The sequence below is a fragment of the Canis lupus genome, chromosome 1 (assembly GCF_011100685.1).
Source record: "Canis lupus familiaris isolate Mischka breed German Shepherd chromosome 1, alternate assembly UU_Cfam_GSD_1.0, whole genome shotgun sequence".
In the NCBI taxonomy this organism is placed as follows: Eukaryota; Metazoa; Chordata; class Mammalia; order Carnivora; family Canidae; genus Canis; species Canis lupus.
In genome coordinates this window covers 111,888,211-111,896,804 of record NC_049222.1, presented here as the reverse complement: position 1 = coordinate 111,896,804, position 8,594 = coordinate 111,888,211, and positions in this window count along the sequence as shown.

Below are 8,594 nucleotides of genomic sequence, written 5' to 3'. Positions count from 1 at the left end.
GACATCTACACCAATATACATAGTTCTTAAGATGGAGGAAAGTAGTGACAAAATATTTTAAATGAATCAAAAAGAAAATGTATGATATTTAAAAATTGTATCTGGAAAAGGAAACTAGAAAAAAATTCAGAGAAACAGTTGAAATGCAGAAATATATATCACTGCATTCCACAGCATTATTTTGGTAGTATCTTACTGCAGCTGGCTCCTGGCATTCCCTCAGCCATCGATCTGAGGTTGGGTTATTTTTGGGATCTTGATTTCATGTTCCATTGGTTTATATAGTAGAAATTCGATTCTATTTTGTGATTTTTCTCACATGGCAGACTGAAACAATTTTAATTTTGCAATAACTGGCTACTGCACACAGCTTAATTGAATTTTCTCAATGTTAAGGCAAGGGTTCAAAGTAACATTAAAAGAGATTTAGTAATGATAAAAATTTTCTTAGTTTTGAGTTCATCATTGATTTTTAAATTTCTGCATTTCCATGTAATCTTTGATATGATTGTTTTCTAATTTGTAGCATTTTTTAAAAATCAAACTTCTCTGGTAGAAGCTATGCCAATTTTTTTAATATATATATATATATATTTTTTTTTTTTTTGCTATGTGAAATTTGAAGGACAGCTTCCCATATTCTTCCCTCATCCTCATGAAATAAATAGAAAAATCTGGGATTTGGTGGTTTCATCAAATATATTAAATACTACTGCAGAAATGGCAGTTATATGTTTTTCTTCTTGATGACAATATACATCTTTTGAAAAGCAGTATATAACAGAATGTGAAATGTGTAACTCTGATCTGGAAAAAAACACTAGGAATATATGATGATGAAGTTCAAACAATGAAAAGATGAGTACGCATCAATAAAGTTACAATTTTTAAAATGGAAATGATGAGTGTTCACCGATAAGGATTTCTTTAAATTTCATATGTTCCCATAGTATCATGGGACTGTTTAAATAATGTCAGGGACATGTAATATCAGGAGAACATAATACAGGCTTTGTGAAATCAGACCATAGCCTTCCTAGTATAATAAAATTCATAAATCTCTGTGTATATGTGTGTGTGTTCTATGTATATCCATACATAAAATAGAATTGGATATTCCTAGTAATATTCTCTGGCAAGGAGTATTTGGTGGCATTTAAACTGTCACCAAATACTGGAATAAGTCATTGCCAAGCTAATTATTTGTAATAAATCTCATCAGATTAAGCCAAAAGTCCTTAACTTCTAAAACTGAAAAGACCACAAGTAGGGCTTACACCTAACCTGCATAGCTGGGGTTCTCTCTCTTTTTTTTTTTTCTGGGGTTCTCTTAAAGTGGTTACAGGTAGCAACAACACCTGAGACTGGCTGGCTTGTGTTCATGTTCATGTCTCAGAGTGCACGAGGTCTAAAATCCCAACCACACTCAGTAGTAAATTCTTAGATAGTATCTAGTTCCAGATCTTTAGTGAGGCCATTCAGTTTCAGTTCCCTCTTGTGACCATGGAATTCACTTGTTTTATGTGGTCCCTAGGGATTTCCCTATCTTAGCTTTGAACTTACCTACATTTGATAGAAATTGTTCGAGGTCATCTTTTCTCTGTTTCAAAAGAGGCTTCCCAGGTTATTAACATCTAACTAAATTGGCGGGATATCCATTTGAAGATCTGAGTCTAGTACCACAATATTTCCTTTTTATTTGACAACACTATGACTGATTGTAAAGTTAGCAGTCTCAGAACCTCTGCCTTAACTCATCTGGAGATTGACATTTTGTTACATTTGCCATGTCTTAATACAAATATTTAATTCTTGAAAGGATTATTTATACTTTCATATTCTTTTACTGATGAGAATAATACCTGGACATTGAAAAGAAGTACATCAGTAGAGGAAAGTCAAAAGAAAGTGGGAGGTAGTAGGTAAATTCACCACTATTAATATTTTGATGAGCGTGCAAAGTAAGAGTTGTATAGAATTTTATAAGGAACCTAAAACATACTATTTTCTAATTAGAGTTTTTTGCTAGATGGAAACAATTCTTGAAGGTCACTTCAATAAATTGACCTACAACCTCATTTCTAGTGTCTACATAGTATTCTGGTGTACCAAGTATCATTTTTTCCTTAACCAGTTTCCTGCTGATGAAGATCTGTGTGATGGTCAATTTTATGTGGCAACTCATCTAGACTATGGTCCCCAGTTATTCTGTCACAGACCTAGGTGTTAGGAAGGTATTTTGTAGAATATGTGATTAAAGTCCAGAATCAATTGACTTTGAGTAGGGTATAATATCCTAGATCCATTTGGGTTAGCCTGATATAACAAAAGTCCTTAGAGGCAGAGCTGAAACTTCACTGAGAGAAAGCATTTTCCTGCCTGTTGATGGCATCTTCAGCTTGTGACAAAGAGGTCCATTTTGGTCTTCCTGATGTCCTCTTAGGGGTTTTGACTTTGCCAAGCCAGCCCCACAATCTAGTAGGCCAGTTTCCTGGAATAAATATCATTATTTCCTAATAATTTTTTCTTTGGTTGAGTCTTTATGAAAAAAAGGATTTTTGTTCCAAAAATAGTTCTAAAGGAACAGAATATTAAGAATAAATTTTCTGAACTGTGTTTTCTAGAATTGGTTCTTGCATCTTACTAGATTTAAAGGCACTAATGACTCCATTCCCCCATGGAAAATAGGGCATTGGTAATCAATGGTGTGACATGGCAAACATATATGAAATATACATTTGATACTCCTAAAGAATTATTGAAGACAAGGTTTTGGATTACCAGGAGTTGTTACCTTAGAATATCTTGGACAAACTAAGGAGCATAAGGGGGTTATTCCTAACTACAGTGTGGAGGGAAGATGAGTACATGGCCTCAAATTCCAGCTCAAGCATTAAGGACCCAAAAGCTTCAAGTCATCATGCACTGGCTTGACCTTTCCTTGTTGATTTTGGTGTTCATAGTGAATAGATAGATGGGAAATCTACTCAATTATTTGATCTACATAAAAGTGGCAGAGCTTAAGGTCAAGTAAACAGAAGTCTAACTTGACTCATCAAAACAGAGTCACAGCTCTTAAATCAATTCTAGGACATGGCCAGTTTAGAAACCCAGAATCCTTTGCCTGAAGGAGAGTGGAGGCCAGGTCTTCTTGAGGATGGGATCTTCTGTACTGCAAAATGTGGGCTGTTAATCTTTTCCCCATGGTTCCCCTAAGGGACCTATGTCTATGTACCAGTGTGAGTGTCCACTGAGAGAGGAAATAAACTTTATTTTTTTCAGTGACTGAATCCTTGATGTCAATTGGCACATTGATGATATTATGTTGATTAGATCAGGTGAACAAGCAGTAGGAACTACCTTAGATATAGCAACTTACCTGTCAGATGGTGGGAATAAATCCTAGAAATATTCAGGGACCTTGCATCTCCAGTAAAATTTCCAGGCATTCAGTGGTGTTGGTATGTTGAACTATCCCTTCTAGGTGAAGAACATGTTGCATCTGAGCCTTCCCATGAAAATGAGTTACATTATCTAGTGGGTCTCTTTGGATTTTAGAGGTAATATATTCCCTTTTTAAAATATTTTTTTATTTATTCATGAGAGACACAGAGAGAGGCAGAAGCATAGGCAGAGGGAGAGGCATGCTCCCTGCAAGAAGCCCAATGTGGGACTCAATCCCAGATCCTGGAATCATGCCCTGAGCCAAAGGCAGATGCTTAACCATTGAGTCACCCAGCTGTCTCAAGGTAATATATTTCTAATTGGGGTGTGTCACTCTGCCTTTTATGAGCAACCTGAAAACTTTTTTTTTTTTTCTGAAAACTTTTTGACTGGGCCCAGAACAAGAGAAGTTTCTGTAATAGGTCTTGGTTGCCATGTAAGCTGCTCTGACACTTTCCATTTTCCTTATCATCCTGAAGCATTTGGCTTCATGGTATGGTGAAATGCCATTCAAAGCCTCAGTTACACCGCCAATTAGGTGCCAATAACTTGTGGGGCTTCATACTGTCCTCCCAGCTGCTGTATATTGTCCACATCAGTGTCCACGGGCACTTGGATGGTGCAGTCAAGCAACTGGGTCTTTGTTTCGGCTCAGGTCATGATCTCAGGGTTGTGGGTTTGAGCCCCACATCAGGCTCTGTGCTTGGTGCAGAGTCTGCTCAGAATTCTCTCTCTCTCTCCCTCTGCCCCTCCAGTTTATGCTCTCTCTCTTTCTAAAATAAGTAAATAAATCTTTAAAAAATAAATCAGTGTCCAGTATATGATACTGTTTTATCCATAGGTGGAAGATAGAGGTGCGGGAATAAAGGGGTTCAAATGGGAGTGGCTCTACTCACTATTATCCCTAGTATCCCTCACTATTATCCGTAGTATCCCTCACTATTATCCCAGCAAATTTGTACACTTTGTCCATAAGCCTTTAGACTCTGTTGGTGTGGAGGTATTTCCAAAGGGAAGAATGCTTCCATCAGGAATTAAAACAACAGTTCCACTGAATAGGAAGTTGAAGCATTGCCAACCACTTTGGGATCTTCATGCCTCAGAAACAACAGGCAACTGACTGTGGTAATTAATCCTAACCAAGGGAAAATTAGGCTGCTGCTATTCCACGGAGATAGAGTATTCCTGGAATACAGGAAACCCTTAGGATGTCACAACTACCATACCTTGTAATTAAAGTTACTGAAAAAGTATAACAACCCAGAGGCACCTGGATGGCTGTCGGTAGAGCTTGCAGCTCTTGATGTCAGGGTTGTGAGTTCAAGCCCCACATTAGGTGTAGAGATTACCTAAAAATAAAATCTTAAAAAGTAAAACAACCCAATATAGGCAGGTCAACTAATGCCCCAGACCCTTCAAGAATGAACATTTGGTTCATTTACAGGTAAAGAACCACAACCAGGGAATCCTTGGGTGGCTCAGCGGTTTAGTGCCTGCCTTCAGCCCAGGGTGTTGTCCTGGAGACCTGGGATCGAGTCCCACATCGGGCTCGATGCATGGACCCTGCTTCTCCCTCTGCCTCTCTCTCTGCCTCTCTCTCTCTCTGTGTGTCTCTCTCTCTCTCGAATAAATAAATAAAATCTTTTAAAAAATTTTTAAAAAGAACCACAGCCAAATGAAGTGCTTGTTGAGCACAAAGGGAATGTGTGTAAGTAGTAGAAGAGCTGTTATAAATACTAGTTAGGACAATGTGACTAGATGCAGAAATGAGGACTGTAAATATAAGTATTTCTTGTTTTTTATTAATATATTTGTGTATGAATTACCCAAGTATTTTTTCTTCCATCTCTTATTTCTTAAATCATCAAATATATTATGTAATAATATTAATTTACATTAAAGTATCTAAGGTACAAGATAGCAAAGGGAAAGAATGAACATCACCCAACCTTTGCATTCTCTTCTGGAAAAAGATATAGGGTTTTTTGTGTTTTTTTAAGTTTTTATTTATTTATTCATGAGAAACACACACAGAGAGGCAGAGACACAGGCAGAGGGAGAAGCAGGCTTCCTGCAGTGAGTCCAATGTAGGATTCAATCCCAGGACCCCAGGATCACGACCTGAGCCCAAGGCAGATACTAAACTGCTGAGCCACCCAGGTGCCCTATTTTTTTTCCCTATCTGATATGCAGTATTGTCAAAAACCCATTGCATCCTGGTTAACTTATGTGGCAGGCAGGAGTCTTTGTTGTTATGGGTCAAATTCTTTGCCATGAGGGGGCATGCCCCCTCAGAAGGTGGTGACATTTTATGCCAAAAGCAGCCAAAATGAGTGCCCATTCTGCATTCACTTATGGGAACCAGAATAACCAGTACCTGAAACATCCCAAAGGACCCCACCCACAAGCATATTAGGTACATAAACCACACAGCAGATAAGCACCACGAGTAACCATGTTCACCCTGAAAACCCCCAATGTCACCAGTTCAATCTTTAGCCCTACAAGGGCCTGGAAAAAATGCGTATGCCATTTTACACAGGAATAGAAGCAGAGACACAGGCAGAGGGAGGAGAAGCAGGCTCTATGCAAGGAGCCTGATGTGGGACTCGATCCCAGGAATCCGGGATCACGCCCTGGCCAAAGGCAGATGCTCAACCACTGAGCCACCCAGGTGCCCCTGTACTTCAATTTTTAATTCCTCCCCCAGAAAAGATCTCATTTCAACTGTCCTGTTTTCAGCAATGTCATCAGTTGTTCAATGCTGCATGAAAATAGGTCTTACTTGAGGCTGGCAAGTGACCCAAACTGGGTAGAGCTTCCCACACAGGGCCTTCTATTCCTCTCAGACATTGTCTGCAACCTTAGAGATACCATGGGAGTTAGTGGATGACGTGGGAGTGCAAGGGTGACCAAACAACTAGATGTATTTTCTCTGCCCTTCTAAGGACCCACCTCTTATACTTCCAATCCTTACGCATTGCAGTAATTCATCCTTGTTAACAAGGAAGGAACATTATCTACATCGTGTTTGTCCTCATGTGACCAGAAGGTGGCCAACACCTTGGCCACCTTACTCTTTGGGGAGCCAGCACCACCCTGGGGCAACAAGGCTGTTAAACCCTTGCATTTCCACCATGCCATGGTGTGATTCCTTGGTGACCCTGTGCACTACACCAAACTGTTGGACAGATTATGGTTGCACAGGTCCCTACTCCCCTGTACCTTGTAATCTTCTCTGACAGTATCTTATTAGCCAGTTGCATGCATGGACTTGTGTGGCTGCAAGGAAGGTGGACAAGTGAGCATTCAGCTTTTTCTATTCGCTGAAATGGAAGAGATTAAGAAAGGAGTGATTTGTGATTGATAGTTCACTAGCCAAAAATTTCTGTCTGTCCCAGAAGAACATAAAATGATATTCATTGCAGCTTCATATGTCATAGCAAACCTACTATTTATCTGGGAATGTGCCAAAATATTTACTTAATTTATCCAGAAACACACCAATAGTTAGACAAGTTGGATTTATTATTTACTGCAGTAAGAGAGTACACCCACTAGGGAAAACTATGAGGCATCCAAAGAAAAAGAGGGTAAAAGAAAGAATCTATTACAACATTTGAGGCTTGTTTGGTGTTTTGGGGAGGACCTAAGGAAGCAGGGTTCACTCTAGATTAAATACTTTCAGAAAGCAAGAGCAATTCTAAGATGGAGTATTTCAACAAATTTCATCTTTTGTGAAGGCAGACTGGAACAAAGATAAAGATCTAAGGGATAACGCAGTAGCAGTCACTTAACCAGCAAAAGGGGGATGTTGGCATTGTGTGGCTGGCACAGTGATCTTGTTTTTTGTCTGTCTCAACAGAATTAAGAAGGAGCCTTGTTTTGTCTCACTTCACCATGGTCTCAGAGAACACTCATTTGAGGATAGTGATTCATTTACTATCCCAAAGGAGAACAACATGACCTATTTGTGAGTGCCACACCAGCTTCCAGATGTCAGGGGCTGTTGTGGTTTTCATTCTCAATCTGCTCCATGCAATATCATACACCCATTATTTGAAAGGAGTTAGATTTTCAGTGACTGATACTAGAAAATGTTTAGTTTACACAGTCTAGAAAAATGAATAGAGAACATGAGAGTTCATTTTAAAAATCAAATAAGTATGTTGATAGGTATATGTAAGTTTATGGAGACAAGTTTAGGAGACAAACCTTTTTTTTTTCCCCAGGGGGAAGGATTCTAGGTGCATTTCTTCTTATTTTGGTTCATACTATTTTTAGTTTTTATGTGTTTTAAAATTGCTAACTATAATAAAGATATTTTAACCAGAAATATAAAGGAAAAAAACTCCTAATGCTGGAACATGCTCCCTCACCTACAGAATCCTCCTCAGTGTTTTGGCGTTAAATCAGAGGCTTTGGGAATCAGCATAACTCCAGTGTCAAGCTCTGCAGCTGTTCTGCCTGTTTGAAGATAGTGGACAATTTTGTAGCTTCACTGAAACTTGACGTTTTCACCTCCGAAGTAGGGATAATAATTCTAATAAAAAGTTTAAGTGAGGCAAGAGCGACTTTCCATAAGGACAAGCTTCCAGTTCGGCTGTCTTAAGTTGTTTTTTCTACTAAACTTGTGGTACATCAGGGTCTGGCATAGGAGTCACCGCTTCTCCCAAGTCATTCAATCCCACCCATTCTTTAAACCCTGTTTTAGCCTCATATCGTCCTTTCATCTACCTTTCAATTATCTTGTGTCGCCTAAGCAATCATTCCCCGTTATTTTCTGCCCTCCCCCCCCCGCCCCCGTTAATTTCTTGAAGATTGTTATCTCCTCACCGGTTCCCTTCCCAACAATACTCCTGTCACAATTGGAGGCATTTCGAATTCAGGAAGTTGTGTCCATGGAATAATTTCTCGGAGCACTCAGGCAGAGGCAACGCAGACTCTTAGTGTAGAAACCCTCATAACCACCCAAGAAGTCGAGACTACGTGATTCCTTCCATTCTGGCATTTCGAGGAAGTGTAGACAACTAGCTCCCAGCAACCGCAACACTTTTGGAGGGTGAGACTAAAAACGTTTCGCCCTCGGCATTCTGGGAGGTGTAGTCCAGACGCTCCGTGCGGTGACTTGCACTTCCGCTCGGGAAGGC